Source organism: Mixophyes fleayi, chromosome 9 (assembly GCF_038048845.1).
Source record: "Mixophyes fleayi isolate aMixFle1 chromosome 9, aMixFle1.hap1, whole genome shotgun sequence".
In the NCBI taxonomy this organism is placed as follows: Eukaryota; Metazoa; Chordata; class Amphibia; order Anura; family Limnodynastidae; genus Mixophyes; species Mixophyes fleayi.
Window position 1 is genome coordinate 76978630 of NC_134410.1, and position 27753 is coordinate 77006382.

At 41.1% G+C, this 27753-nt stretch overlaps 1 protein-coding gene and 1 long non-coding RNA gene across 4 annotated transcripts in view; one reads left to right on the forward strand and one right to left on the reverse strand.

The window, feature by feature from the left end:
• The window catches only part of LOC142100760 (uncharacterized), a 115842-nt gene that overhangs the window by 24295 nt on the left and 63794 nt on the right, over positions 1–27753 (forward strand). The window lies entirely within an intron of this gene.
• LOC142101637 (uncharacterized) lies at positions 4589–8895 on the reverse strand. Its single transcript, XR_012679088.1, has 4 exons — positions 8642–8895; positions 6731–6796; positions 6179–6266; positions 4589–5987 (listed from the first exon to the last, which is right to left on the reverse strand). It is a non-coding gene; the product is annotated as an uncharacterized LOC142101637 (long non-coding RNA).

The following is a 27753-nucleotide window of genomic DNA, read 5'->3' on the forward strand; positions in this document are numbered from 1 at the left end:
AGCATACAAGCAGAGTAAGACATTGGCGCAGTTATGCACCTAGATTCAGGTTAAACCAAGTAAAGACTTATGTGTAGTTTAAAGTTGGTTAACTTACATGATTTAAAAGCTGCTTCCTCTCAGCAAACAGACAGGGTGTGTCTGTTAGTTGAAACAGAGCCAGTGATTGGCGTTTTTTCTTAAAGAGAAGGTGGGTGTGTCACCGGTCCATCATGCTAAGGCTGGGGCAGGAGTATCATGTATAAAAGCTTGTTTGTGTCATTTGTTCACAAAGACCAATGCTGGGAAAGCTGGCTGGTCCTGAGAGAGAGCTGGTCTATGTATAGCTAGCGTTTAGGGTCTCCATAATTGCTGTGAAAGTATACGGTGTCGAAACATTTACCATCCTGACAATAAAGCTACATAAAAAGGAAGACGTTGTTTGCGTGTGCTTCTGCAGTAGTGGGCTCTTGCCACAATATATATATATATATATATATATATATATATATATATATATATATATATATATATATATATATATATATATATGTGTATATATATATATATGTGTGTATATATATATATGTGTGTATATATATATATATATATATATGTGTGTATATATATATATATATATATGTGTATATATATATATATATGTGTGTATATATATATATATGTGTGTATATATATATATATGTGTGTGTATATATATATATGTGTGTGTATATATATATACATACATGCATACATACAGCGGGTGAAATAAGTATTGAAAAAAGCAACATTCTTCTCAGTAAATATACATTTAATGTGGCTATTGTAATGAAATTTACACCAAATGTCAGCAACAACCCTTGCAATCCACACATGCACAGAAATCAAACCATAGATGTCCATAAATTAAGTTATGTGAAATGACACAGGGAAAAGGTTTTGAACACGCTTCCTGAAATGTATTTAATACTTTGTACAAAAGACTTTGTTGGTAATGACAACCTCAAGATGCCTCCTGTATGGAGAAACTAGTCGCATGCATTCTTCAAGTGTGATTTTGCGAATTCTTCAACACAAATAGTCTTCAAATCTTGAAGGTTCCGTGGGCTTCTTCTATGAACTCTGATCTTTAGTTCTTTCCATAAATTTTCATTTGGATTCAAATCAGGTGATTGGCTGGGACTTCTATCAGCTTTATTTTCTTTCTCTGAAATCAATTGAGAGTGTCCTTGGCTATGTGTTTTGGGATCATTGTCTTGCTGAAATGTCCACCCTCGTTTCATCTTCAGCATCCTGGTAGATGGCAGCAGATTTTTTATCAAGAATGTCTCGGTACATTTTAATTCATCCTTCCTTAAATCATATCAGTATGCCAGTACCTTGTGCAGAAAAACAGCCCCACACCATGATGTTCTCACCTCCAAACTTCTCTGTTTTTATGGTGTTTTTGGGGTGATGTGCAGTGGCATTTCTCCTTCAAACATGATGTGTATTATGGCATCCAAAGAGTTCAATTTTGCTTTCATCTGACTACACTATATTTTCCCAGTATTTCACAGGCTTGTCCAAATGTTGTGCAGCAAACTATCTACAAAAATGTGTTTACACAGTTTAAAAATATCTTCACTGTATCTTTGTATTAAACAAGTATTTTATAGCAGTATGTATTGTAAAACAACATGGAGAAATAATTCATTGGGCACATTTTTCTAAATTTTTTAAGTGGTATTCATGCCATATCTTACAATCTTACAATTCATGGGAAAGCTAGTCCTATCTTTGGCATACAACTTTATGCAGGAAGCATTCCACCTTGATGACCATATCAAAATGTAAGGGAACAAGTTGTATGGCATTGCGTAAAAGATTTTCCATTTTATTAGGGTATATGCTGAAGGAGCTTTCTATTAAATGACTTTCATAGCTTAGGTGGTAATTGAAGACCTTCCTAGGTACACCAAGATCTTTTTTAGCATATGGTTTTATTAGATTGGGAGTAAAAAAAAATGGTTTTCCTCCACCCACAAATGACATTGGGTTTGGAATGTAGGACTTTCCTTCCATTCTTTTGCAACCCATTGATGCGGTTTTAAAGATATTAAAATTGTCTTTCCTGCTAGAGGATCCTACTTCAATGGCAATAGAATTATGAGAACCATAACCATGACAACAGCTCTGTTCAACCAGTTCATATGTTAGAAACTTCAACAGCACTGTTTTAATTTGAAATGGGAAAGAAGCATTGGAGCACTGACAGGCTTGAGTTCTTCCTGATGTCCATGAACCATGAAGAAGCTCTTGACTAGTGAGTGGGGGGATGTTAGGTACAAATAATAGTTTGGCTGGAGTTATCTTTCAAAGAGATATGTCAGTGTGATTCATTTTCACTTTATTTTTCTATAAATAACCCATGCAGATAGCTCAATATTATTCTTGCTCTAAAGAAAGATTAGCTGATAGTTCCACTGACCATACTGTTGCCATAGCAGCCATACAATTGTTAAATGGCAGTATAGGCGGATTAAGGGAAGAGTCTGTTTACTTTAGGCAAGGACAATTGATTTATACATTTCATTGTGAAGTTAGCTGTCGAATATGTTCCCAAATTTGAATATATTTCTAATAAAATGAATTGATTAAAAGTAGAAAATTGATGAAATAATTTGTCAACAGTTTGTTTCAGGTTTTTCTGTATTTATAAAATGTGTTTAAAAGAAAAACTGTTCGTGTTCTTAAGGAAGATTCTAATACTGTTTTTAGTGAGTCTTAATTTGAGACTGTTCTACTAGTCTCTACTAGTCTAGTTCTACTAGTAGCTTCCACCACTTCATTCTAGTGCCAACAAGCCAAAACAGGTGAATTTAACAACATCTGGATTGACACGCATTGAAGAAACATGCAGCCAGCAGCAGTACACATACTTTTGTAGAGCAGTGCAAAATCAAGAATTCAGTTTGCAAGATTATTGAATTGAGAAACATTGGTGGATAGTTTACACATTTAAGTGCATTTCATGCTGTACGGAGAAGCCAATAGTCATTTTCACTGGACAAAATGACTTGAGTTCCACAACAGGTCTGTTCCCATATTTAGCATGGGATGCTCTTTGTAGCATCCATTTAAACTTTTGTGGAGAGCCCAAAATACAGGTACAATCTCAGTACTGCTAATTTTCTGTGAAGTGGAAAATTAAGCCAGGTGAATGTATTTGCATGCAACTTTTACTCCTCCCCCTCAAATATACAAATACAAATGTTATTAGTAGTCAGCTTGGATTTAAGGTATAGTGCACCTTTAAAAATGAAGCAAGGATTACCATAACAATGGACAGAAACGTGCCGCCAGAAATGCTCTGCCTGTCAGTTTTTAGAGTTTTCAATCTTTAGTACGCATGGAAGTAGTTTGTGGAATGTAGATCTACTTTATGAAAGGCAGATTTTAGCGTCATATGTACTGGTAATTCTACATAAATGGTAATGTGTCTGAATTGTGCAGGTTAATCCATCAAGACAGGCTCATTATCATGTAGTACTGAAGCGTTAGTTCAAATTAAGTTTCCTCATATTTAGTTTGAGGCATGACTTGTTCAAAACACTGCCACTGTGGAGGTAGCCGGGTAAACAAATGACACCCAAGCTGTCTCTGGAGGTCTTCAGCAGAGTTAAACGACGTTTAGAGCTCAATATCAACATACCAAAGGCCATGGGTTGGGCTTCATTTTTAGAATAACACTATGCTGACAGTTCAGTTTACTGGAAATGTGGAATCTGAGCAGGTTCACAACCTAAGAAAATTCTTCATCAGTGTTTCTTTACCCAGTTATCCCTCTGTGCACTATTCCTGCCCTTGAAATTGTTTACTCTAAAAGACATTGTTTGGCTCTTTTCTAGACTTCAGAATCATAGCTTTACATGGTCAATAGTGATTGATAAATCTAAGCATGTAGTAATTAAACAACTTAGTTCTGTAATGATAGCTCTATTTCTGAAGTAGCAATTGTTTTATACCAATCAACAAGTGTAACCAGGAGACTTGGCGCCATTTCCAGTCTCGTCTGTTCCAAAAAAATGCATCTCTGCTGCACCAGATTTATCACATAGCAAATGTGTTTTAAAAAACAGAATGATAAATGGTGGGCCTTTGTTTATTTACATAGCAACATAAATTATTCTTAGTTGTATGAACATTTGGATTTTTTTTCTTTAACTCATTTTAGCTGTTACTGTTTCTAAAATAGGTAATGCAAATTATTATACTGCATAAAATATAATTAACAGGCAAATGATTTTAAATATTTCTGTAAATACTGAAAATCCAAAAAAGGCAAATATAAATCTAGCATATGTTCAGGAGTTTTGTAGTTTCCAATAGGATTACAGGTAGTTTTGTCATATGAAGTAAGAAAGGAGCCTAGGTATAATGTCATAACCTGAATTATTTAAAATATCCTTATAGGTGTAATTTTATAATATGGTATACATGCCATTTATATTAGTATCACATGAACAAAGTGATACAAATTAATCAGCTTGGATCAGGTAGTTATAGAATCCAAACAACTCTGCTCCATTCCTTAAATTTACAGCCTCTTGCCAATCAGAAAAGAATGTACAGTATTGATGTTATGTTTTAATGACATCATACAGTTAGGACCTGTTTTGTCATATGAAATAATCTATTGAACATTGATTTGCTTGTCAGTCATGTTTCAGGAGAATAAAACAGATTGTAATATGTCAGCTTGCATTTGATCCTCCATGACTACCTGCAACATTTTAATTTTGGATTGTTTTCTGTCCCAACACTTATACTAACTGTCCTCCCATCTGCAACCTAGATTGTGTCTTGTCTTCAATCTTCAGGTCCATGACGTGTTGATTGTTGCATAGCAGGTCATTCTGTGGGCCATGACCTCTGGGTGTCTCGCCACAAAGACCATCACTTCTTTGCAGGCGTCGGAAGCATTACTCATAGTTGTGACAAAGATTTAGGTTAATCAGTGTCTGCGTATAGCCTTCAAGGTTTGAGGCTAAAAAACTTGTGGACATTTTTCCTTTAATAAGCATACATTAAAGATTGAAAAATCACTTTTGAATTAAATATTCTAAACAAAACCCAATCCCAAAAAGTTGCTTAAGAGGGTTTCATTGTTAATGCTATTCGGTGGATCCTACTGGGAGTATATTGTTAGTGGTCAACACACCACCTGTCTGAATAAATGGCTGTTTTGGCAGGAGCGAGGAGATTCCAGTAATGTCTGTCTCATTCCGCTTGCTCCAGCCGTCACAGCATTTTTTTTTCAGACAGGCAGTGCAGCAGTAAGCAGGGCAGGCATGCTCCAAGATATTTTGCGACCACCTGGATAGCAAAAACTGGACTTTAGGTAAGTGTCCTTAAGTATGGATATTACATTAAATAGAATGCCTTGGTCACTAGAGTTTACACTCTAAAGTATGGTAAGTGTCAAAACATCCACATTAAAGGCGATCTCACTGCATCAAAGCCATGCTTTCTGTATTGTGAAACCATGTGCCTATATTTCCATTACTGTGTGCCTTTTTCATGGAGTCTGGCACTGTTTAGCACACCAAATGATGTTGATTGTGGAATGAGCACATTCTTGCTCAGTATAATAGGCAGACATTCTGTATGAAATGTGGGATATATTCAATAATCCTGTTTTTCATGCACAATTGCAAAATTAGATTTCATTTAACAGGAACTGATAATTTAATAAACTTAAATATGTGGATCTTGCACATACTGGGGTAGGTTCGATTTAGCTGGTGTCTCCAAAGCCTTTTTGCCACAAAAAATGAGCGGTGTGTGTGCATTTAATAAAGACAGAGTATTAATAGTCAAACATAAACCATTCTGCATAACATTTTAAAAATGAAAATTTGATACTTAAGGCAGCAATCTCACATATAAAGTTAATTTTTTTCTTTAAATAGCAAGTTAAGTACTTTTTAAGCATGCATTTGATAGCCAATGTTTTAGCTGTCCACCTAAAACAGGGGTGGGCAAACCTGTCCTCAAGGGCCATATCCAGTTCATGTTTTTAGGATTTCTGTCTGTAGAAACAGGTGGGATAATTACTGACCCAGCCAAATAGATTAACTCAGCTGTACATGATTAAAGAAATCCTAAAAACATGAACTGGATATGGCCCTTGAGGACAGGTTTGCCCACCCCTGACCTAAAATCATTATTTCCTTTTCAAACTCTCTCTGGAGGATACAAATATGGCTGCCAGTAACACACAGGGTCACATCTCTCAAATTGTCCTGTGAAGGCAAAAGGGAGAGAGGAGGGGGATTATTTTACAGTACAGACAGAGCTCAGAGGTTTTTTCAACAGCCTCACTACATCATGGTTGCCATGGTAGTCCATGACACTGTGCCGATTTATAAATCATTAACAGCAGCCTGAAGATACAAACCAAGGAAAAATGATAAATATTGATATTCTTCTTTTAGCTTTCCACAGTAATTTATGTTAAAAAATTCACCTCATTTTGTTGTTGGATGGTTGCTTTAAAATAAAAGTATACTCAATTTCCTATTACTGTTACTGTAAGCAAGCAGTATTGTAAGAGAAAATGTTAATAGTTCAAAATTAGTCTAAGGTTGTCCCAAAAAGATCATAGGCAGTACTTTGAGGTGAGGTTTAACTTATACAGGCAGAAATATTTCAGCCAGGAATGAACGTCTGCAAAATGTCTTACGTTACTATCTGTTTACCTTCTTACCTTCTTTGCTCCTGCTCTGAGGAGATCATTTCCCTAATCCTGGGGAACTTCTGCTTGCATCTAAATCTAGCATGCAAGAATAGCTCCTCTTTAGTGAATCTACTCAAACATACCTTTAATGTGGGATGGTTAACATAAATGTGTGTGCTAAAATAGGCGCAGTTCCATCTAAAATGTGCTCCGCACCCACATTTTTTGCGGTTCATATGTTACCCCCATTTTCTCTTATATTTTTTTTTCTTACTGAATTAAACATTGTTCACAGCCAATGAGAATATGGATTACAATGTTGCTTGTTAAAATGATATCCCAGTCAGTTCATAGTTGACTTTTCTGTCATTCCAGCCAAATTATTAACATAAAAAGGATTCATTGTTTAACATTTGTTGTTTTAGCAGCTCTTTATTCATTTAACCTTTCACTGTCTATGGAGCAAGGAAAGTTCACATGCACCAAAATGACTGATTCATTAGACAAGCATTTCTCAATATTTGTTTGTTTAAAGGAATATATGTCCTGTTTTGTCAGCTTAAAATATATTTATTAAAAAACATGGTAGATATATGGATACTGGTATACTGTGGGAAATACATTCCAAAGTTACTCTTTGTTTTGTATTTTTTTCGGAAACTACGTCAAGATGTCAAGATGACCGCCTTAAGAAGTCAACACTGGATTAGTTTGTTTTATGAGATTTGAAAGGGCAGGACCAAGAAAAGAGACAGACGTGCATGCTAAATATGATCACATGTAATAACAGAGATGTATGGTTTCATTTAAACATTTTTCTACATGTAAAGTTATTTCACTGTGGGAAACTGCTTCACAAGCTCCAGTTGATGTTTAACACACAAATTGTTAGTGAAGAACAAAATACAGAACAGGTTACATTTAAGTCACCATTGTATATTTTGAATTTATAGTTGATAGAGCTGTAAGGGATGGAGATATGGATGGGGTCCTGGGACGGGATAGGAGCTCACACTTACCCTACGCACTGCATCGGTCTCTGGTCATCTTCGGGAGCGTCTCCCCTCTCCTCGATGGTATCTGCGTGAAGGGGGAGGGGGTGTCCGAGTACCTGAATGCATCAGGGGACAAAGCCCCTTGTCTCGTATGCCAGGCACTCGTTTTGCTGTAAAGGGGGTGGGGTGAAATACAGGGAGGACAGTTCTGCAAGATGAGTGCTCCACAGGGAACAACCCTCGCCGGACTATACTCACAGAAGCTGGTCCACTACAATAACTCCATCAGTCCCTGCTGCTCCAGGGGGTTCTCATTCACGGGGGGGGTCTTCCAATGTCCTTGTTTGCCAACCACTGCATGTAACCAGAGCATAGTCTCGCTACCTAGGTTGTCTCTATCCTAACTGCTGCTACGCTTCTAAACTCGCTCGCGCAGCAACGCTGACAACTATCGTGCACGCACAATTCGCATTAAGAGATACACAGCACAACAATGATACAACAAAGAGGACAATCGATAGATAGAGGGAGGGAGGGGGTAAGGTATACATTCGCAATATGGTGCATAAACACTAATCAATACGAAAAGACACACCCACTATGAGTGTTAGACTGGGGGTGGCCTACTAAGATGTTCCTGGGGTAGGTGGTACAGGCAGGGGAACCTAGCAAGACCTAGGGGCTGTGGCTGTGGCCTAGGGGTAGTGACTCAGGCCAAGGGGCAGTAGCTGTAGATCAAGCCTAGGGGCAGTGGCTGTGGATTCCGCCTAGAGGCAGTGGTTGTGGATCAGGCCTAGCGGCAGTGGCTGTGGATCCAGCCTAGGACTAAGCTTAAGGAAGAGGAGACTAGGGACGGCCAGCCAAAGGGTTAGGAGGCTGGGGATGGGAGCTAGAGGTGGAGGCCTGGAACTATACTGGGTCACACACACAGACAAAGAGCACTTACCTGTTCCTTCCTGGTCGCTGAGATCCTTCCTGGTCGCTGAGAGCTCTGCTGCTGCTGCTCTCCCCAGTGGAGCGGCTGTACAGGCTTCTTTTTCCCCTTGTGGCTGCTGGTATTGGGACACTCCTTCGCTGGTCTTTTTCCCTTTCTCTGCAGGAAAACATTTTAGCTCTCGGGTCTCCCCTGTGTGCTCCTGCTGCTGCTTCTGTTTCTCTGTGTGTCTGCCTGTGTCCCACAACAAACTGTTCCTTTGTTCTCACTCCTTCTCCTCTTTGAAATGCCCGCCCGGGTACCAGGGGTAGAGCTCTGGCTGGGCGACACATGATTGGTGTGTTGCCCGATGGCATCACCAAGGCACCACCCACCAGCTGGGGATGCAGCCTAGCAACGCTGGTCCCGGCTCTCACAGAGAATATGATGAGTTGAAATGCTAGTGTTTTACTTCCCTATAATCACCCACATTCAGATGATATTTGCTATTGAGATGTGCTGCTTCCCAATGTCTGCACTCTAGCATGTGAGACAGACAGAGCAAAGCTGATTGAATAATTAAGGAACTGTAACTAGACTTTCTGTTAAACTTTTTTGATACTAATAACTGTATTTTATTTTTTGCTCTCCCTGGGTCATTTTGTTGTGCTTCCTCCTTCCCCATTGCTGGAAAACTTTATGGCCCCAAATTTAACAAAGTCCTCTTTATATTAAAGAAATAAATATATTCTAACAATAATTAAAAATGATCACTCATTTATGCCACCGTGCACCCAATCACCCACTTGAAGAAGAGATTTCAAATAAGAACAGAATTGCCACTGGTGCATTTTTTCCTCCCAAGAACCAGGATTAGGTGTCTTTCCACAAATCTGGGCCTGATTATACAGAAACTTAATTTGTATGCAAGATGTTTGGCTCAGGAACAACTTTTTTCTGCTCCTTTTGTCTCTTATTACTCAAAGCGCTTGTAGTAAAGTAGCAATCCCATGAAAAAATTAGGTGTGTTTTTTAATATAACGAACTGTGGCAGAATCAGGAAAAATCATGGTAGTTACAATTTTACATTGGTTTGTTTATTCTTAATTCATAATTCTGCATAGTGTTATGTAATTATCACTGCAACCTCAGTCACATGGCACATGATGTAGCAAGCAGAGAAGCTTTGGAATGCCTCTCTCACCTCTGTCTGCTCTTGTGTACTTTAAAATCCCTCCCCATCATTCTTCCCCCTTTATGTTCAGATGACTGAGAGCTATGAGTCTGTATCTTTGTGACTGGCAGCCATATTTTGTGACCTCCAGAGAAATTTTGAAAATGAGATAATGATTGCATGTGTATAAGATTCTTAACTTGCTATTTAACAAACAAAAAAATAAACTTTCTATTTGGGATTGTTGCTTTAAGTATCTGCATTTTATACATGACCGCTGCTGTTCAGGAAAAGGTAACATATATTTGATTCTTGGGATTCGTATTTTGTATAATTTTTGTATAATTTATACATACAAAATCAACAAACTAAGGCATTGTCCTTAACCTTTTTGTGCACTACCTAAGTTATGTATGTGAATCAGGTTTGTGATTCATTCTTCACATTTTTGCAGATAATATATTTCCTTTTAATAACAATTTTGTTGTTGTAAAACCCCACACAAATAGGCTCTGTATACACCTGAATTCAACAAGGAACGGATTTCAAGATATGTTCCTTGTTGACTACAAGTGTATCTTGTCTCTGCTCTGCTCTACTACCCAGGGCACTGCAGGATACGGTACCTGTCAGGCTCCTGCGGCAGCATTGCATCCGCCGCACAATACAGTGATTAAATAAATAAAAAAGCAACGTACCCTCCCCCACCCCCAATCAAATTAACACTTATGCTGCTATCTGCTGGGGCAAAACAGGTCACAGCAGGCCATGGGTGCCAAGGCATGTTGGCACTTGTGGTTCATCAAGCACCAGCATGCCCATACTGTTAATGGCAAACTGGGCTTGCTGGGATCTGTAGTGCACTAACTCAAAATGATGTCTGGATTATTAAAAAAACATTTTTAATACCCCACACCCACCGCCCAGGGGTGTAGGAAGAGCCCTAGTGCTTTCAGCATGGGGTGGGTATCCCTAGCCTGAGGCTGGTTTGTCATTATGGCAGGGGGACTCCACGCTGTGGGTTCCCCTGCTATAGTGCCACCTATCCTGGCTGGCTAAGCTTAGTGCTGGTTGTAGTAAAATAGAGGGGAACCCACGCTTTTTGTCCCCCTGATTTTGCTACTACAAGCACTAGACTAGCAGCACAAGGATTAATCTGATTGGGACGTGGGGGGGCACTTTGTTTTTAATATTTATATATTAAACACTGTCATGTGCTGCTGGTTGTAGTGCCGGCGCAACACTTAAATCCCTAACTGGAGCAGGAATTACGACAGAAATGACTGACTTAGACATCCCTGCACGGGAACGCCCTTACTGTATATTTTCTACATAAATCCGACCATTCCCCATACCGATCACTCCCCTAAATCGTATGCTGCAGTCTTTTTTTCACTCCCAAGCCAGCCACTTATGTGCTTGTACAGACTGATTTTGCAGAGGATATGCTCAAAACAGCCAGATAAGTTCCTTAATGACTCAGGCTCATAGGTTTACAAAGACAGGACTCATTCCAGATTGTTTTCCAAACCTGTAAAAAAAACTCTGAGAAAGTAATGGTTTGTATAGGTACAATAAGTACAGGATTTATGGTGTAGTCTAAAAGTTCAGCAAATATGAAATACTTGGGTACATTAAGACATGTATCTAGTGCATAGGATACATTAGATACTTTAGATACTTTTTTGATTTGTGAGAATCCCATATTTGATCAATGCTGTGTTCAGACAATTTTTTCTTGCAACTGCTATCCAAATAATCTGATGTTTTGCCCCTGAGGGGTGGCCATTTCTATTTAGTTATTGCCTATGAATTAAATTAGGTTCTCTGTGCTGAATAACTTATGACCATCTGTTTAATCATATTTACTAATATTGTTTATGAAATTTTATTAAAATACACATTTAGAAAAACATGCTTGCAAGTAGGGTGTGCTTTCCCTTTTTGAGTATTTAATGATTTAACAGGAAAAAGCAGTATGAACGCCCCTCAAAACTTAAAATCTAATAATAGGTGAAGTTGGGTAAAGTTGACTAAGTTAACATTTAATCATGAACTTTACTTATCTGTGATGTGTTACTTGGGCCTCCCCAGATGTGCTACTGGTCCTGGAGGCCATTACTCTTGGCTTGTCTGGATCAAACAAGTAGCAGTGTTGTCAATGCTTTTCCACTGCTTACTGTCCAGTGCATGTAAATTGAATATATAAAGCTGATTATCATCTGTGTTATTATTATTTCCAGAAGTATAAAATTAGCTAAGGTAGATTGGAAGAACATGAATACTGTATAGAGGTGCATATAACTTAAAATGTGATGGTCATAATGGCACATCAGAGGTACATACAACACAGGATTTATTGTTGACTTATGGGACTTATGGGTTTAATATTAGTGTAAAGTCTTGGGTGGTTTTTCTTAGAGTTTAGCCTCACTGAGGCAGCCATTATGTTGGCAGTATTCATGACTCAAGAATATCATTAGTACCTAATGATTGGCTGCTTCTGCTAGGTGCAGAAATGGGCCCACATTAATTCACATATTGGCCAGATTGAAATAATAAGAATTATACTGTATATACTATATTCATGTATGTTTAATTGCAGCTTTTATTTGTGAGTATCTGAGACATGGTGTAATATTTCTTTTACTGAAAGCACCCAGCTATAGTATATTGAAAACATGACAAGTTCATGTTGCTTTAAGCCATAAATGGGTTTAGAATGAACAATATTAGAGGTTTTTGTGCCAAGAAATACAGAGCTAGAGCTGGCAGTTCTCTGATGGATAATGCAGTTACAGCACTGAGTCCTAACGAGCCGAGCGGGTAAACTCTGAGTTGTTGCCTTGGAAACATAACACAGAGACATGAGTTGTTGATGAAACTGTCCGAGTGACAGGTTTAAAATCGAAGCCCAGTCAAAACCAACGTCCGTTACCCAATATGGCCTCACTGAAGGGAATAACTCCCAGTTTGGAATGACTTTATGTGAAGTGTAGAAGGAGATTGTATTTCCTGTAGATTTGTAAGACTGAAATTGATTAAACCTTACTGCTGCAAGGATTATCATCACTCACTCTCTTTGAGAGTTTTCAACAAACTAAGGTCAAACATAGCAGGACCTTCAAAGCCTTTATGACTCCATCTAAGAATAAGTGTAACACCCCTTTCGCAGGTGTGCTTATGGAAAAGGTGTTTATAGTAGAATGGTAGCTCTCACTGCTATCTCTTCTATGTAGTGCCTCCACCATAATCAGAATCACACGGTGTCTTCATTGGGTAATGTCCAGGAAACCTGCAGCACCAGAGGGAGACTAAGGGGACCCTCTGCCCACCTACTATTTATGACCGCAGTCACACAAATGAAATAGTGGTGCTTTAGACTGGTCTTTAGAAGCCACAAGGGCATGTTTCTTTCTAAACCACAGGGACCACTGAGTGTTTTAACTATTATATAAAAAAAATCATAAAAAGGTTGCTTTGCAATATCTACATAAAAAGGGTCAAGTGAAATAATGTATCAAACAGAATTTTCAGTCCAATGACATAAAAACAACAGCAATAAGCATATAAACAGTGTTTTACAGTATATAGAGTGTCTCTCCTTTTCCCGCCTTCTATGCCTTATTAAATTAAGAGATACCTCAGACCAGGTGCGGGCTGGCAGATTTCAGCCCGGGGGGCGCACAGGCAGCCGCATCGCGTGTCATGCGATGCGGCCGCCGTTAATAATCAGGCAATAGAGCATCCGGGGACTGGCCGGCCGGCCCTAACAGCGGTGAGACAGAGCGGCCCCCCTGCCCCCCGGCCCAGCCTGCCCCTGCCTCATGCCCACTTATCACTATCTTCAACAGCTAAACACTGGTTGTTGCTAGAGACTATATACCATTCTCTAATTACATAGGCAGTACTCAATAAACATAAGCTGCTGACACACTTAAACTTGCTCAAACAATGCAGTACAGATATCATGCGTTAAACTGGTAATGCAGTTATAAATGTCCAAATCTTTGATATCCTGTAGTATCAAAGGTGCAGATCCTTGCTTACGTGATCCAAGAATCTAGGAACATATATTCAATTCAGATGAATAAAGAAATAACACAGCTCACTTGAATCACTGTATTTGGCAGAGCATAGAAACCAGCAGTAATCACACACAACTTTCAGTATACATCCTCAAGGAAAATATATATTTCTCACAAATATAACATCCAACACTCCTTCCTACTCACTTGTTGTTTCTCAAAATGGAGATAGAAACAAATGCAAACAAAATGGTGGCTGTTCACTCCTATTGGCTATAATGCTTTCTTTGCTCAAGAGTAAATCACACTTTAAACTTCTAGTTTAATGCAAGAAAATGCTTATTCTTTGCATTTAACAAGCTATTTATTCTTCATATCTCAGACCGATAATCCCTGTCTATCTCTCCCTGCACTATTACCTTTGAAACTAGAACACAGTCCTGCAAAAGAATTTTAAATCAATGTCTTTGGGTCTCCCCACCAATTCCCTGTTTAGCTAAAGTAGGAAACTGGGCCCCTGGTTCCACAGTGCAGCCTTCTCCAACTGTTCTCTATAAATGGCTCTGTCTCCTAACGGTTAGCTTCTCTCACACAACCTCCTCTCTAGCTTCTCCTCTCTCTGCATTCCCACTTTCACACACAGTCCCCCCCCCCCCACCCCCCACCACCAACCTCTTTGTGTCTCTCTAAACTCTGTCTGACCCCAAGGCTGACTGTCATAGGAGCCAGTGCTAATAATCTTTATTATTACTTTAAGGCTAGATCATGCAGAGACATTAGTAATTCTTAAGACAATTTATTTTAGGAGATGTTTTGGTCAAGTGTGTTTCTTGACAGATAAGCAAGTAATGTACAAATTTTCTTGATTATTTGCCCATTAAGGGCAATGTTAAATTGATATGTCCTGGCAATTATTGAGATGCATTTAAAGTGAGGTGCATGACAGTTTTGATTCATAGCTATTATGCAAATATTTACAGAACTGAAGATCAAGAGGTCAAATGGGGCTCTGAAACATTTTTATGTGACTCTCAACACCAAACAACTAGGGTTGAAGAACTTTGGTTTTTACTAGAGATGGTCACTGACCCCCGTGTTTTAGTATTGGATTCAGTTTTGGATCTGGATTACCGTCATGTTTTGGTTTTGGTTTTGCAAAACCGCCATTGCGTGTTTTGGTTTTGGTTTTGTTTGGTTTTGTTTTGCTATTTTGTTGGAAAATCAATGTTTTTGGGCCTAAAATAACCCAATTTAGTGCTCCAACTGTTTCATAGATAAGTAATCTAATTGTAGAGGTAATAAATCTTCCAAAAAACAGTTTAATTCCTGGTAGGTAGGCCTTCATTTATTCTACACACAAAACAGATTGTCTTCCTCTCCATCTATGCATATTGGCAATGCAGCCATCGTCTTTGGATGTATATTACTCCCTGCACTTATAGTTAAATATGAAAAGAAATTGAAAAAGGCAGTTTGCTTTCTGTCACTTGTTTAAAAAACAAAAAAATTCAGCCGTTATAGACTGTACAATATTAATTGAAATGGACAAAGCCAGTTTGGTTTCTGGCTCTCTAGGCCCCCCTTCACTTGTCAAAAATACTAAAAAATTCAGCCGTTATAGACTGTACAATATTAAGAGAAATGGACAAAGCCAGTTTGGGGGTCACTCTGTCTATGACACCCTACCCTTAAGGATAAATTGCCCAAACAGCAGCCTTTCAAGACGGTACGTGATATGGAAATGCCACAAGTCCCTTTCCTCTTTGGGGGTAGATTGCACCCTACACTTACATAGAAAGTTTTAAAAAGATGTTATCGTCATTATCTTCAGCTTCATCCTCGCCCTCATCAGTGTGTGTCATCATCACAGACTATCAATTAATCGCCGCTTGAATCCGCCATTAGAGAACAGTCAGTGCTTCGATGTCTTGGATGGTAAAGGCCTTCCTCGTGGAAGATGTAGTTCATTTTTATAAACATCATTTTCTCCACATTTTTGGGAAGTAACCTTCTATGGCGATCACTAAATAAGTTCCCTGCTGTGCTGAACACTCGTTCAGAGTACACACTGGAGGGTGGGCATCTTAAGTATTGCAAAGCAAGTTTGTACATGGGTTTCCAAATGGCCTGCTTCTCTTCCCAGTAAGGAAAGGGACTGTCTGACATTTCCATATCAACTACCTCTTGAGAAAGTAATCCTCCACCATCCTTTGCATGTTTATACTCGTATTAGATGGAGTTATGGGCAAAGTGACAAATTTTTTCGAAAAATCCTTCAAACCAGCTGTCACGGGCACTAGGAGTCTTGCCCAGGATTTCACCAGATGACTGGGCTTACCAGAGTAGTGAAGTTCACACAACGGTCCTCTGGTAGCGGGGTGACTAGCGGAACAAATATCACAGCAGATGGAGAGAGAATGCCAATCAATAATAGGAAAGTCAGTGACTTGCAGCAATCTTTGGTCAATGAATCAGCGACTAGCTGATATAGTGGAAAGGTAGATTTGAACACGGAGATCAGGATAGACGTGAGTAGATGCAGGGAGGTAGCAGAGAAGTCAGTGGTCTGCGTACAGCAAGTTGTACCACTGCTTATGGTGAAGAGACTTGTCCAGGTGCAGGTAGGTAGCGGGGAAGTCAGTGGTCTGCGTATAGCAAGTTGTACCACTGCTTATAGTGAGAAGACTTGTCCAGGTGCAGGTAGGTAGCGGGGAAGTCAGTGGTCTGCGTATAGCAAGTTGTACCACTGCTTAATAGGTGAGGATGTGTACAAGTGTTGATGAGTGGAAGCATACAAAGATAATAGGATGCAGACACTGAGAGCACAGAGGAACTTGATCCCAATAGGTATGCAACGTATCCAACAAAGTCTATATAACGGTATGTGTGGCGCTGCTAGGTAGAGACTTGCTAAGCACAGATATGCAGGCCAATAATGGATTGTCAATCACAGTTATGCATATAACGACTGAGTAGTATGGTTAATTCCAAACAGGTATGCAGCGTAACAATAACAGTCCATAGCGGGTATGGATACCGCTGTTGAGCGTGGAAACTTGTCCTAGCGGATATGCAGAGTAAACGTAGAAAGTCAATAACAGATAGGCATACCGCTATTCAGTAGAACAGTCTGTCCACAGGGAGATGCAGGAACTGCAGAGACGCTGGACGGCAGAGACGAGTGTAGGAACCACAGGTGAGTAGATCCGGTAATCAGAGTCCAGCTGAGGACACAGGCAGGAAACAGGAGACTGTAGCAGGTATGGAAACCAGCGATGAGTAGCACAGGGAATCCACAGGAACTGAAGACACTAGTAGTACACAGGAGATAGTAGCGGGTATGGAAACCAGCAATGAGTAGATCAGGAATCAGCAGGAAACTGAAGACACTAGTAGAACACAGGGAAAACCTTCAGAGACTCACAGGAAATGAGACTCCAAGATCAGGCAATGAGGTAATGCAAACAGGTGCCTTAAATAGGGAGTTGCCTGATCAACCAATTTGGATTAAAAGCAACAGTCACAAGAGTTCATGGGAGCTGCGCATGCGCAGACCATCAGGATGGGGAACGGCTGCGGTTCAGGATAGGTGCCGGCAGGAAGGCTAGGGAGCCACGCACCAGCGCAGAGGCACTCACGGTCCGGTGAGTGACAGTACCCCCCCTTTTAAAGGTGGGCACAGAACACATGGAGCCGGGTTTGCCCGGATTCTGGAAATATAATTTTTTCAGGAGAGCTGGGGCGTTGAGATCATCAGCCCGGATCCAGAACGCTCCTCTGGGCCAAAGCCCTTCCAGTGCACAAGGAAACGAAGAACTCCTCTGGAAATTTTTGCGTCTAATATATTAGTGATCTCAAACTCCTCCTCTTGATGAACTTGAACTGGCCGAGGTGCTGAAGGAGGAACAGAGAAACGGTTGATGATAAGAGGCTTGAGTAATGACACATGGAAGGCGTTGGAGATACAAAGGTTCTTTGGTAGTAGAAGTTTGAAGCAGACTGGATTTATCACTTGAATGATCCTATATGGACCAATGAAACGAGGAGCAAACTTCATAGATGGAACCTTCAAGCGAATATTTTTGGTAGAAAGCCATACACGATCTCCAATCTTTAGTGGTGGAATAGCCCGCCTCTTTTTATCCGTAAAGGACTTGTATCTGGCAGATGTCTTTTTTAAACAGGTTTTGACCTGAGACCAGATATCTTTGAAGGTCTCCACAGCAGGAACTTGGGTGGGAGGAAGGGCAGGAAATTCCGGGAAAGACGGATGGTGACCGTAAACCACAAAGAATGGACTTCTTGAAGATGACTCGTGATACATGTTGTTATGGGCGAATTCAGCCCATGGGAGTAGATCTACCCAGTTGTCTTGGTTGGCTGAGGAGAACATCCTAATGAAAGTTTCAAGATCTTGATTGACTCTCTCGGTCTGTCCGTTTGATTGAGGATGGTAGGAAGATGAGAGTGATAACCGAATACCCAAGGTCTTACAAAGGGCTCGCCAGAATCTGGAAACGAATTGCACTCCCCTATCCGAAACAATCTCAGAAGGACATCCATGAATTCGGAAAATCTCTTTGATGAAATAATCAGCCAGAGTAGATGAATAAGGTAAACTGGTCAAAGGAACGAAATGTGCCATTTTCGAAAATCGATCCACCACTACCCAGATGGTATTACACTTTTTATTTGGAGGAAGATCGGTGACAAAGTCCATACTAATATGGGTCCAAGGTTTGGAAGGAATGGGTAGTGGTTGTAGTAATCCCGCTGGTGTTCTGCGGGGAGTTTTAAACTGGGAACACAGCTCACAAGCCGCCACAAAGTCTTTGACATCTTTCCTCATAGAGGCCCACCAGTAGCTTCGAGAAAGGATTTCTAAGGTCTTGCGTTCACCCGAATGTCCAGAAAAACGTGAAGAATGGAACCAAGACAATATTTTCCTCCTAAGAGATGGAGGCACAAGGGTTCTCCCAAATGGTAGCACATTGGTACACGAAGTGGCCAGAGACACACACTTGGGATCTAATATAGAATGGTTAGGACCATCTTCAACGTCTGAGGATGTCACAAATGCCCGAGACAGAGCGTCTGCTTTTTTATTTTTGGCAGCCGGTTTGAAGGTTAAAATAAGTTAAAAACGGGAAAAGAAAAGAGACCATCTTGCTTGACGGGGATTCAAACATTGAGCTGACTGTAAATATGACAGGTTTTTGTGATCCGTAAAAATAGTTACAGGATGACGAGCTCCCTCCAGTAGATATCTCCATTCCTCTAATGCTGCTTTTATGGCCAACAACTCCTTGTCCCCGATGGTATAATTCCTCTCCGCAGGTAGAAGACCTCGGGAATAAAAGGCACAAGGATGGAATTTTTGTTGCTCCGATCTTTGGGATATTATGGCCCCTAAGCCAACATTAGAGGCGTCTACCTCTAGGAAGAAGGGAAGCGTCACATCAGGCTGTCGAAGAACAGGAGCAGAAGAGAAGGACTCTTTGAGAGACTGAAAAGCTTGAAGGGCCTCGGAGGACCACTGTTTAGTGTTAGCCCCCTTGCGGGTCAGGGCCACTATAGGAGAGGCAATGGACGAAAACCCTTGAATGAAGCGTCTGTAATAATTCGCAAATCCTAAAAAGCGTTGGATTGCTCTGAGAGTAGTTGGCTGGGGCCAACGTAATACACCTTAATACAACGTAATAGTTCACCTTTTCTGGATCCATCATAAGACCGACTCCGGACACAATGTATCCCAAGAATGGAATCTGGGATAACTCGAATGAACATTTCTCTAGTTTGCAAAATAAAGAATTTCTTCGGAGTCTGGAAAGGACCTCTTCCACCTGTTGATGATGAGTGGGCAGATCCTGGCAAAAAATTAATATGTTGTCCAGATAGACGACGACACAGCAAGTCCCGGAAGATCTCATTCACGAAACCCTGGAAGACAGCGGGGGCGTTACACAACCCGAAGGGCATAACTAGATATTCATAATGGCCATCCCTGGTGTTAAAAGCTGTCTTCCATTCGTCTCCGGACTTGATCCGGATTAAATTATAGGCACCTCGAAGATCCAACTTGGTAAAAATTCGGGCTCCCTTAATGCGATCGAAAAGTTCAGTAATTAACGGAATAGGGTACCGATTTTTGATGGTAATGGCATTGAGTCCACGAAAATCTATACAGGGACGTAATGATCCATCTTTCTTCTTTACAAAAAAGAACCTCGCTCCAGCGGGAGAGGTAGAAGGTCGGATAAATCCTCGCTGGAGGTTCTCCTTAATATACTCAGATGTTGCTTGAGTCTCAGGTAATGAAAGTGGATACACACGGCCCCTAGGAGGACTCTTGCCGGGTTGTTAGTCAATCGGACAATCCCATGCCCGATGAGGAGGAAGGCGTTCTGACTGAACCTTATCGAACACATCCGCAAAGGAAGCATACTGAGGAGGGAGGCCCGGTGGACATGGTGAAATGGACGACTGCTGTATTTTGAGTGGAACAACTTGAGAGAGACAACGATGACGACATTCGGGACCCCAGGAAGTGACTTGAGGAGTGTTCCAGTCAATCTGAGGGGAATGGAAGTTGAAGCCATGGAAGGCATAGTACGATGGGACTGGTAGTAACAGGAAGGATCAATAAAGAAATTTTTTCTTGGTGTAAGGCTCCAATTTGAAGAGTCAGTGGAGACGTACTTTGAGTAATGAGACCATTAATTATACGTGATCCATCAATAGCAGTAACAGCAATGGGAACCTTTAAGGAAATCACTGGTAGAGACCATTGATTCACTAGGGAACTAGAGATATAATTTCCAGCAGCTCCAGAATCTATAAGTGCTTGAGAGACAAAGGATTTGGTAGCAAAGGAAAGGGTGACATCAAAAGCACAAACTTTCACATTCGTAGAACATGGAGAGGACTCCAGGGACCCTAACCTTACCTCTCCAGAACTGGTTAGGGCCTGGCATTTCCCGACTTCCTAGGACATGAGTTCAGCATGTGAGTAGAGTCAGCGCAATAGATACAGAGTCTATTTTTCACTCCTTGTTCTCTCTCCTCAGATGTCAGTTTAGAGCGACCTAGCTCCATAGGTTCTACTGGAGGTGGAGAATGACGAACTTGACATACTGAGCGAAGAGGCACTTTGCAGGAAGTTATTCTCTCGGAATCTCTCTCACGAAATCTCATGTCTACACGATGGCAAAGGGAAATCAAATCATCCAAGGAGGAGGGTAACTCTTGAGAGGTCAGTGCGTCTTTAATTTTATCGGAAAGCCCCTGCCAGAAGGCGGCGATCAGTGCCTCAGTGTTCCACTGAAGTTCAGAGGCAAGTATCCGAAATTGAATGACATACTGAGCCACAGTCCGAGATCCTTGGCGTAGTCGGAGGATACTGGAAGCTGCAGAGATAACACGACCAGGTTCGTCAAAAATACTTCGAAACGTAGAAATAAACAAGGCACTATCTTGCAATAAAGGGTCATTTCTTTCCCACAGAGGGGAGGCCCATGCGAGGGCCTGTCCGGAAAACAAAGAGATGAGGTAGGCCACTTTGGAACGATGAGTAGAGAAGTTATGAGGTTGAAGTTCAAAATGAACGGAGCATTGATTAAGAAAGCCCCTACAGGTTTTGGGATCTCCATCATATTTAGAAGGAGTAGGCAGGTGTAGCGTGGAAGCGATGGACACCTGGGATGGCACTGGGGAAGGAGATGGAGATACTGGAAGATCAACGGTTGCTGCTACATTTTGCACAGGGGTTCCTTGGGAGGCTAAAGCCTGACAAAATTTCAACAACTGTTGTTGGCGAACATCTTGTTGTTCGATTCGGGTGACCAGATACTGCAGCATCTCTTTAGCTGTTGGTTCCGATCCTGGGTCTGTCATGGCCTGATCTTACTGTCAAGGGCACTAGGAGTCTTGCCCAGGATTTCACCAGATGACTGGGCTTACCAGAGCAGTGAAGTTCACACAACGGTCCTCTGGTAGCGGGGTGACTAGCAGAAAAAATATCACAGCAGATGGAGAGAGAATGCTAATCAATAATAGGAAAGTCAGTGACTTGCAGCAATCTTTGGTCAATGAATCAGCGACTAGCTGATATAGTGGAAAAGTAGATTTGAACACGGAGATCAGGATGGATGTGAGTAGATGCAGGGAGGTAGCAGGGAAGTCAGTGGTCTGCGTACAGCAAGTTGTACCACTGCTTATGGTGAAGAGACTTGTCCAGGTGCAGGTAGGTAGCGGGGAAGTCAGTGGTCTGCGTATAGCAAGTTGTACCACTGCTTATGGTGAGAAGACTTGTCCAGGTGCAGGTAGTTAGGTAGCGGGGAAGTCAGTGGTCTGCGTATAGCAAGTTGTACCACTGCTTATAGTGAGAAGACTTGTCCAGGTGCAGGTAGGTAGCGGGGAAGTCAGTGGTCTGCGTATAGCAAGTTGTACCACTGCTTAATAGGTGAGGATGTGTACAAGTGTTGATGAGTGGAAGCATACAAAGATAATAGGATGCAGATACTGAGAGCACAGAGGAACTTGATCCCAATAGGTATGCAGCATATCCAACAAAGTCTATATAACGGTATGTGTGGCGCTGCTAGTAGAGACTTGCTCAGCACAGATATGCAGGCCAATAATGGATAGTCAATCACAGTTATGAATATAACGACTGAGTAGTATGGTTAATTCCAAACAGGTATGCAGCGTAACAATAACAGTCCATAGCGGGTATGGATACCGCTGTTGAGCGTGGAAACTTGTCCTAGCGGATATGCAGAGTAAACGTAGAAAGTCAATAACAGATAGGCATACCGCTATTCAGTAGAACAGTCTGTCCACAGGGAGATGCAGGAACTGCAGAGACGCTGGACGGCAGAGATGAGTGTAGGAACCACAGGTGAGTAGATCCGGTAATCAGAGTCCAGCTGAGGACACAGGCAGGAAACAGGAGACTGTAGCAGGTATGGAAACCAGCGATGAGTAGCACAGGGAATCCACAGGAACTGAAGACACTAGTAGTACACAGGAGATAGTAGCGGGTATGGAAACCAGCAATGAGTAGATCAGGAATCAGCAGGAAACTGAAGACACTAGTATAATACAGGGAACACCTTCAGAGACTCACAGGGAATGAGACTCCAAGATCAGGCAATGAGGTAATGCACACAGGTGCCTTAAATAGGGAGTTGCCTGATCAACCAATTTTGATTAAAAGCAACAGTCACAAGAGTTCTTGGGAGCTGCGCATGCGCAGACCATCAGGATGGCGGACGGCCGCGGTTCAGGATAGGTGCCGGCAGGAAGGCTAGGGAGCAACACACCAGCGCAGAGGCACTCACGGTCCGGTGAGTGACACCAGCCCAGATGTTAAATTGTTATGGTCTGCCCCCTGCGTCTTCCCTGCTTCTTTTTGGGAAATTAAATTTTTCTACGAGCAGCAGCAGCTTGAGAAAGTGAAGGAGGACACGTCGTCAAGCTGAGGCCCAGTTCAGCGGCCAACTTGCTGAGCAATAGCTCCTTGCAAAAGTTCACATCTCGCTCATTTACAAGTAAAATGTAAAACTCAATGTAGGTCTTAAACCTTGGATCAAGCACAGTGGCCAAAACGTATTGATCCGAGTTCAAGATCTTAATAACTCGAGGATCATTGTGAAGCGAATGAAGTACTTGATCGAGAAGGCCAACATATTTTGTTGAATTGCTTGCTTTCAGCTCCTCCTTCATTTTCTCAAGCTGCTTTTCCAATAGTCTAATTAAAGGAATGACTTGGCTCAAACTAGCAGAGTCTGCACTAACCTCACACGTCACATCTTCAAATGGTTTCAGCACCTTGCACAGCACTGAAAGGATTCCCCACTGTGCAAGAGTGAAATACATCCCCCCTCCTTTACGAATGTCATGGCTTGTGCAATATGCTTGGATGGCTTTGCGCTGTTCCTCCATCCTCTGAAGCATGTACAGGGTGGAATTCCACCTAGTTACCACCTCTTGCTTAAGTTGGTGGCAGGGCAAGTTAAACTGCTCTTGGAGCTGCTGTAAACTCCTACATGCTGTGGCTGAATGCCTGAAATGGCCTGAAATTTTACGGGCCACCGAAAGCATCTCCTGCACCTCACGGTTATTTCGTAGGAAGCTCTGCACCACCAAGTTGATGGTGTGAGCAAAACAGGGAATGTGTTAGAAATCACCCAGCTGTAATGCTCGCGCTACATTGTAGGCGTTATCAGAAATGACATACCCTGGGGAGAGTCCAAGTGTTAGAAGCCATGTATCAATCACATCTCTCAGTTTGCATAACAAATTGTCAGCTGTGTGCCTGTTAGTGAAGCCGCTGATACAAAGAGTGGCCTGCCTGTGACAAATGTTACGTAGTGGTGTACATGCTGCTGCTGTTTCTGCTGGTGAAGGTGAATGACCAACCCAGTGGGCTGTCACAGTCATATAGTCTTTGGTTTGCCCACTTCCACTTGTCCGCATATCTGTGGTTAAGTGGACAGTGGGCAGAATGCCATTTTTCAGCGCAATCTCTAAATTTTTACACACTTTTTGGTATAGTTGTGAAATTGCTTTACGGGAGAAATGGTGTCGCAATGGAATTCTGTAATGCGGACACAAAACCTCAATTAACTGTGAAAAACCAGCTGCGTTTATTGTGGAGATTGGACGCAGATCTAACACTAACATTGCAGCCATGGCGTCTGTGATTCGCTTGGCGACTGGGTGACTGCTGTCATATTTGCTTCCCCTAGCAAATGATTGTTTCACAGTTAATTGCTGAAATGTAGGACTGCTCATTTTCTTGACCTGCCTCTGGGCTGGCGATTCACCCGCAACAGCAGCAGCAGCAGTGGGACTAATACTTTCTTCAGAGGAATCAATAAGCGTGCAGGAGTCATCCAACCTTAATAAGTGGGATGCCGGGCTAACTCCGAGCGATACTAAGGATATTGATGAGGATGGTGTGGTGGGTGTATTTTGTAGCCGTCGTGATGTCGGTGAGCGGAGGGTCCTAGCTGATGATGGAGTGCTTGTAAATTTTTGGGAAGAACTTTCAGCTTTTCCCAACACTTCGCCATGAACTCTCGTTAAATGGCGTAACATAGACGAGGTTCCAAGATGATTAAGGTCCCTCCCTCGACTGACTGTGGCTTGACATACACTACAAATGGCTATACAATTGTTGTCTGGATTTGGGAAGAAATAATTCCACACATAAGATGTGGACTTTCTTGTTTTATGACCAGGCATGACAATGGCCTTTTTCTTGTCACGTGCCAGAACTGCTGCCACTGGTGCAGGACTTACACAAACAACCTCATCCTCATCAACATCCTCATTATCGCCCTCATCGCCTACACAAATCTCCCCCTCATCCTCTTCTAATTCCAAAGTGGCATCCTCAATTTGTGTATCACCGGCTAGAATCGAGCTATTAAGGCACACATCAGCAGAATGCTCACGATTAGACATCCCACTGTTGGATGGACTCTCCACAGGGATTGGTGTCATTTCTGAATCAGAGCAAACAGTATCCTCTAATGTCTTACTGTTATCTTGCAACTCGGCTTTGACGCGTAACAGTAGTTGTGCACCAATTGTAGGCTCGGTAACTTTTTAGGATCTGCCACTAATAGCCAAAGGTGAAGGCCTCATTCTCTCTTTGTCACTGCGTGTGTAGAATGGCATGTTGGCAATTTTTTTTTTTTATCAACAGTTAACTTTTGCTCAGTAACACTTCTTTTTCGCTTCAACACAGTAAAAAAAATAAATTGTTTTTGTTTTTTGGACTGATTTCGAAACACTGTGTAGTTTGATATCACCTTGCCCAGATGACGTACTGGGAACACTAGCATCAGGACTGATGACAGAACCTGGTTGCTCATTCTGATCATATGTGGACTGCTGTGAATCCATTCTGAGCCCAAAGCACTGGGGAGTGGTAAAAATTATTTGGTAGATACTGCTGACAGATAGTAATTTTGACAGACAGAAATATTTATGCACAATTATGGGGGACACCCCAAAAGCATTGGGGAGTGCTAAAAATTAGTTGTTAGATACTGCTGACAGATAGTAATTTTGACAGCCAGAAATATTTATGCACAATTATGGGGGACACCCCAAAAGCACTGGGGAGTGCTAAAAATTAGTTGGTAGATACTGCTGACAGATAGTAATTTTGACAGCCAAAATATTTATGCACAATTATGGGGGACACCCCAAAAGCACTGGGGAGTGCCAAATATTGAAAAGAAAAAAAACCTCTATCCTCCTCTCATCTCTAGCAATTTTTGTTACAACAATTGGAATCAGAATATTGGATTTTCTGTCCCTGCTCTAATCAGCCTGTGACTACACCCAGCTCTCTCCCTCTGTCAAATGGCGATGGATTGCTGTGGAGGCGTGTATTTATAATCTTGAAGTATCGCGAGAACCGAGCCCCGAGATCCGATGACGTCACAATGACGTTCGGCCTCGATTTGGATTCGGAGCGGGCAGGAGAGTACAGAGCTACTCAGCTCGGTACTCAGATACCCAAAGTTCCGGTGGGTTCGGTTCTCGGGGAACCGGACCCGCCCATCTCTAGTTTTTACCCTGCAAACATAAATTAATGAAAGATATTATGAGAAATTACCCAATATAAAGACAAGATTCATTGAACAATATCATTAGACAGGTTTATGTGGAAGAGGACACTTGTGCATCTAATCAAGTTGTGCCAGTATCTGTGTACGTATAAAAGCAGACATCGGTAAGGTGTAGAAATCGATCATTAACAACTCGTCCATAATCTAACTCATTAAGTTCCAAATGGAAAGTAAATACAGAAATTAGGGTAGAATTGTATTATTAATATTATTATTATTATTATTATTATATTAATGGTGATGCAATGCATAGTGTACATAGATTCACCTGCCCATCAACATAGTGACTTACAACATACTCAAATGTAGCGAAAAAGAGAGACATCACTTGTTAGTGTGTTTTTACAGCTGCACTAATGTTTCTGACATGCAGTGAGAATTGTTCATTAGTGGCATTATTTAAATAGCTGCTGATGATGATAGTGCAACTCCACATAAATTCAGACTGAGTGCTTTGGACACAGATAAACACTTGGGACCTGATCCACTAAAGAGCTTAAATGCCGATATGTGCCATATTTTGCGTAAAATATCACTGCGCATGCCCATAATCGGAGCACACACCAGAGAACGCAGCAACATCCAATTAATTTTTGTGCGTAACGGCCCCTTACTACAGCCTACGATTTCATGGGCGGAATGGGGAGGGGACTGGGAGTATGCACGAGGTTAATATACTATAAGGATGTGCCAAGCTTGAGCACACGCAACAATGTCCAATTCAAGCTTTGGGCATCTGTAAGGTACGTGATTTTCTATCACTTGCACCAGCTACAGGTCTGGTGTAAGTGCCGATTACTAGTGATGACAATCACATATGCATGCTAGAACCTGTTTTGCAATCAAAAACAACAGTTAAACTGCATTTAATGTACAGTAGACATTAATAACATCCTAATAAATGTATTTTATGGGATTTTTTTTATTTTTTAATGTTTTGCCTTAAATGACTATATTATTAATAAGTGACATTAATTGAATAGTTTTTTTGTTTTTTCTAGGTGTTCTTTTGTGACTTTATTTTCCACATATACTGTATATTGGACATATCCTGCAATGTATTATCTATTAGAGCAGAGCGAACCTAGACCTGTATTAAACAATAATATTGAGGAAGTGCTGATACAATTCACAGAAATATTTAATTCCTAAATATGTTAAAACCAAATTTAACATAAAATAATGTATGAATTACAATAATAAAATATATCGGCATATCACATAAATTTTTAAGATCTGTATTGAATATGTATATATGCTGTATTATTACCGCTAAGAAATAATAAATAACAA